Here is a 6,000-nt window from a genome sequence, read left to right as displayed (position 1 = left end):
ATGAAAGAGCAGAGATCACAACCAACACCAAAGAAATACAAACAATTATAAGAACATAGTATGAACAAATCTATGCCAGAAAATTAGATAATCTGGAAGAAATGGATGCATTCCTAGAGATGTATCAACTACCAAAATTGAACCAGGAAGAAAACCTGAACAGACCTATAACCACTAAGGAAATTGAAGGAGTCATCAAAAATCTCCCAACAAACAAAAGCCCAGGGCCAGATGGCTTCCCAGAGAAATTCTACCAAACATTTCAAGAAGAATTAATACCTATTCTCTTGAAACTGTTCCATAAAATAGAAATGGAAGGAAAACTTCCAAACTCGTTTTTTGAGGCCATCATTACCTTGATCCCCAAACCAGACAAAAACCCCATCAAAAAGGAGAATTACAGACCAATATCCTTGATGAACAAGGTTGCAAAAATTCTCACCAAAATACTAGCCAATAGGATCCAACAGTACATTAAAAGGATTATTCACCATGACCAAGTGGGATTTATCCCTGGGCTGCAAGTTTGGTTCAACATCCGCAAATCAATCAACGTGATACAATACATTAACAAAAGAAAGAACAAGAATCATATGATCCTCTCAATAGAGACAGAAAAAGCATTGGACAAAGTACAGCATCCTTTCTGGATCAAAACTCTTCTGAGTATAGGGATAGAGGTTACCTACCTCAATATCATAAAAGCCATCTATGAAAAACCTACAGCAAATATCCCTCTCAATGGGGAAAAACTGAGAGCTTCCCCCTAAGGTCAGGAACGTGGCAGGGATGTCCACTCTCACCACTGCTATTCAACATAGTATTAGAAGTCCTAGCCACAGCAATCAGACAACAAAAAGAAATCAAAAGCATCCAAATCGGCAAGAAGGAAGTCAAACTCTCACCCTTTGCAGATGATATGATACTTTATGTGGAAAACCCAAAAGACTCCACCCCAAAACTGCTAGAACTCATACAGGAATTCAGTCAAGTGGCAGGATATAAAATCAATGCACAGAAATCAGTGGCATTCCTATACACTGACAACAAGACAGAAGAGAGAGAAATTAAGGAGTCGATCCCATTTACAATTGCACCCAAAACCATAAGTTACCTAGGAATAAATCTAACCAAAGAGGCAAAGGATCTGTACTCAGAAAACTATAAAATACTCATGAAAGAAATTGAGGAAGACACAAAGAAATGGAAAAACGTTCCATGCTCAGGGATTGGAAGAACAAACATTGTGAAGATGTCAATGCTACCTAGAGCAATCTACACATTCAGTGCAATCCCCATCAAAATACCATCCACTTTTTTCAAAGAAATGGAACAAATAATCCTAAAATTTGTATGGAACCAGAAAAGACACCGAATAGCCAGAGGAATGTTGAAAAAGAAAAGCAAAGCTGACGGCATCACAATTCCGGACTTCAAGCTCTATTACAAAGCTGTTATCATCAAAACAGTATGGTACCGGCACAAAAACAGGCACATAGATCAATGGAACAGAATTGAGAGCCCAGAAATGGACCCTCAACTCTATGGTCAACTCATCTTTGACAAAGCAGGAAAGAATGTCCAATGGAAAAAAGACAGTCTCTTCAACAAATGGTGTTGGGAGAATTGGACAGCCACATGCAGAAGCATGAAACTGGACCATTTCCTGACACCACACACAAAAATAGACTCCAAATGGTTGAAAGACCTAAATGTGAGACAGGAGTCCATCAACAGCCTAAAGGAGAACACAGGCAGCAACCTCTTCGACCTCAGCCACAGCTACTTCTTCCCAGAAACATCGCCAAAGGCAAGGGAAGCATGGGCAAAAATGAACTATTGGGATTTCATCAAGATACAAACTCTTGCACAGCAAAAGAAACAGTCCACAAAAGCAAAAGACAACCGACAGAATGGGAGAAAATATTTGCAAATGACATATCAGATAAAGGGCTAGTTTCAAAAATGTATAAAGAACTTATCAAATTCGACACCTAAAGAACAAATAATCCAATCAAGAAATGGACAGAAGACATGAACAGACATTTTTCCAAAGAAGACATCCAAATGGCCAACAGACACATGAAAAAGTGCTCAACATCGCTCGGCATCAGGGAAATCCAAATCAAAACCTCAATGAGATACCACCTCACACCAGTCAGAATGGCTAAAATTCACAAGTCAGGGGTTGGGAGGGATGGAGTGGCTGAGTGATAGACATTGGGGAGGGTATGTGCTATGGTGAGTGCTGTGAATTGTGTAAGACTGTTGAATCACAGACTTGTACCTCTGAAACAAATAATACATTATATGTTTAAAAAAGAAGAAGAAGAAGAAGCTAGCAGGTGGGGAAGAATGAAGGGGGGAGGAAATCAGAGGGGGAGATGAACCATGAGAGACCATGGACTCTGAGGAACAAACGGAGGGTTCTAGAGGGGAGGGTGGTGGGGAATGGGTTAGCCTGGTGATGGGTATTAAAGAGACAATGTACTGGCTGCCTACCCGAGGCCACTGCTGCGCAGAGACCCTGGGTGAAGCCACCATCACCATGTCTGACCAGGAGGCAAAACCTTCAACTGAGGACTTGGGGATAAGAAGGAATGAGAATACATTAAACTCAAAGTCATTGGACAGGATAGCAGTGAGATTCACTTCACAATGAAAATGACAACACATCTCAAAAAACTCAAAAGAATCATACTCTCAAAGACAGGGAGTTCCAATGAATTCACTCAGGTTTCTCTTTGAAGGTCAGAATTGCTGATAATCACACTCCAAAAGAACTGGGAACGGAGGAAGAAGATGTGATTGAAGTTTATCAGGAACAAATGGGGTCATTCAATTATTTGGATATTCTTTTTATTTTTTTCCTTTACCCTCAATCCTTTTTTATTTTTAAAAATAGTTCTTTTGTAATGTAGTGTTCCAAACAGAATTGAAAACTGGCACCCCATCTCTTTAAAACATCTGGTAATTTGAATTCTAGTGCCCATTATTCATTATGACTTGTTTTCATTGTGCTGATTTTTGGTGATCAAACCTCATCCCCCTTTTTAAAAATTACATGTGTGCACAGAGAGGCCACCTTTTCCAAGACCGTGCATTTTCAGGCTTGTGATAAATAAGATCGACCAATGCGAGTGTTCATGATGACTTTCCAATTGGCCCTGAAGTTCTAGCATGTGATTGCTTCACTCCTGGACTATGACTTTCAGTGGAGATGGAAGTTTTTCAGAGAACTGAACTGTGGAAAAATGACCTTTCCTTAACTTGAAGCCACTTTTAAAATTTGAGGGTCTAGACCAAAATAAGAGAAATATCCGGCTGGAGTCGAGGTGACAGAGATGGTGAGAGTAATGACTAACTCCAAAGATGGCTTCACTGAAGAGAAAGCATTTTAAGATTAAAAGAAAAGTCTTGTCAGAAGATCTCAGAAAAGTTCTAATTTTCATTAGCAGTTAATAAAGTTATTCATGCAGAAGTGTATTCAACAAACACTGCTCTTTTTTATTTTATTTGTACTTTTTGGCTTGGGATATGGGTTTTAAATGGACATTGTCTGTACCAGCTTCATTAAAATAAAAAAATATTTGTAAAAACTGTAAAAAAAAAAGGGAATGTACTGAATGGAGCACTGGGTGTTATACGCAAACAATGAATCATGGAACACTACATCAAAAACTAATGATGTAATGTATGGTGATTAACACAATAAAATAAAATAAAAAATAAAAAAATAAAAAGAAAGAAAGCCTTCCAAGGTATCATCAGACTACATACTGAGTCTTAAAAGTGATTTTACTCCAAATAAGTTAATTTTTTTTAATTTTTTCATTTAAAGGAGAAACACAAAGTTATGCTGTATTTTCTCTAATGTAAAGATTAGTTTAAAAGAAGTTTGTTGACTCAAAGCTTCTGGCAACTTCACACATAATTCCATAGTGTATCTCCTAGAACCATTTCTGCATAGGGTAAAACTATTGCTCATGGACATAAATACAAAGCAACTACATTATGCTGATTAAAATTGAGTCATAACTTCTATGAGTTTAATACAACTACTTGTTTAATACTGTTTTGTCTCTCCTTGTTTACTATTAATTTATGACTCTGATTTTCCAACTTTACTATTTGATGCTTACTTACACACTTAAAGGAAGGGGTTTTATAGCAACATAAAATTAGACATAGGATTAGTTCATTTTTAACTGGTTTTTAAAATATGTTCCATGGAATACATTTTTACTTAGAAACAATAAACAGGTTGTTAATGGAAAAAAAATCATTATTTCTTGGTGTGTTCACACAGTTTTGTTAACTACGGAGAACTGCAAGAGAGGAAAGAATATTTGGGGACCCAGGAAAGTGTGAAAATCCCATGTTTGTTACATGCAGGAAGAGGAAGGCAGGGCTTGATAAGAACTCAATTTCGTTTGGGTTTATAAAATGGAAGCAAAGAACATTCGCCCTCTGCTGGATTATTTTGGAAAGAACATAAGGATATATTAAAAAAAGAAAATTAAAGGAAGATGGAAGAATGGAAGGACGGAGAGACAAGAGAAGAGAGAGGAAGGACAGAGGGAGAGAAAGCTGATGGTGAGGGAGGAAAGGATTATATTGCACTTTATATTGCTCTGGAAACCTGGGACTCAGTCCGTGAATGTATGACTCAAACTCTTTAATTTCTCCAATTCTAATCTGGAAATGGGCCCCAGAATAGAAGCCATTTAACTTATAAACTTTTTGTGGTACAGAATGTCACTAGACTAAAAGATAATTACTACCACTTTAGCAGATGACTACCATTGTCTTAGAAAAGTTAAATTTGGTTTTGAAAATTTAACAAGATTTTCCCAAACTTAGTTTTCATTAATATAGTTTAAAATGATAAATACCTTCCAATAAGTAAAATCCGTGTTTAAATTTGCATTCATCATTCAAAAGGTTAGAAGTTTACTGAGATTATCTATGTATCCATAGGCAACCCGAATGCAAAAGTAATAGGCAAATGTCAGAGGGAGCACCAAATTCATGGTGGTCCAGGCCAGTGACTCACAAGTCTTCTTGGGATCAGTTAGGGGATATAGGGAAACTCCTGTCCTGACTTCAGAGTTCTTTAATTACCCCAAAATGACCAATTGTTTCATCTATGAAGATTCCCTCCCCAATATCCTGCCTCTCAATTTGATCCCTAAAGGAATGGCACAATCGTTCTCTCTCATAACTTCCCTTGTGCTCTTAAAATAGTGACTGTCCAAGGCATTGACCCAGTAGCTTCCTTTTCCACCTTCCCTGGTTCAGGAGAGACTGTGTAAGGAAAAAGGTATAAATAGAGAAGCCTCACAGCATCATTCTCTTCCAACTTATAACCTCTCACCCAGAGTATGTTTTCTAAGTACTTTCAAAAGTTTGGAACATTGGTGGATGAAGCAGAACTTAAGTTCCACATCAAGACCTTTGAATGCTGCCTTAAAATATCCTTAAATCCATCTATATTTCTCCATTTTCTCTCCCATCGCTCTTGTCCAAACCACTGTCTTCTGTCGCCTGGATTACAGACAAAACCATTTAATTGGTCTGTCTTTTTCTCATCATGGCCTCTCCAAATGATTCTAGTTGCTTTGGGATCACTCATCTGGGGATTCACATTGCAGCTCTGCCTCTTATCAGTAGGTCATCTTGGACAAATTAATCTACCTTTGGACCCACAGTTTACTCATCTAGAAATGGGACAAATCTATCTCATAGGTGTATTTCAAATAGTACACACACATATGTACACATGCAAATATACACACGTGTACACAAACATATATACACATAAATAATTACCATACAATTTGACTCATAGTTGTTGCTCAAAATTAACTATTATTGCTCTTTTTAGCAGATCTTATTCAAAAATTTTCTACACAGAATATGTAAAGATGTAATAATTAACTAGAATTCAAAGCAATGTGCTAAGTCTCTTGTGAATGGTTTGGGGTAAGCATTCTGAAA

General features: G+C 37.3%; 1 pseudogene; it reads left to right on the top strand.

Moving 5' to 3' along the window:
* Positions 1–2,548: 2,548 nt before the first annotated feature.
* LOC114207642 (small ubiquitin-related modifier 1-like) overlaps positions 2,549–6,000 on the top strand; it is a 43,406-nt pseudogene continuing 39,954 nt past the window's right edge.

This window comes from Eumetopias jubatus, unplaced genomic scaffold, assembly GCF_037043125.1.
Source record: "Eumetopias jubatus isolate StellerSeaLion01/CBP00866 unplaced genomic scaffold, mEumJub1_p1.0 scaffold_1, whole genome shotgun sequence".
NCBI classification, from domain to species: Eukaryota; Metazoa; Chordata; class Mammalia; order Carnivora; family Otariidae; genus Eumetopias; species Eumetopias jubatus.
Note: the sequence above shows the minus strand (reverse complement) of the source record. Positions and strands in the feature narration are given on the sequence as shown.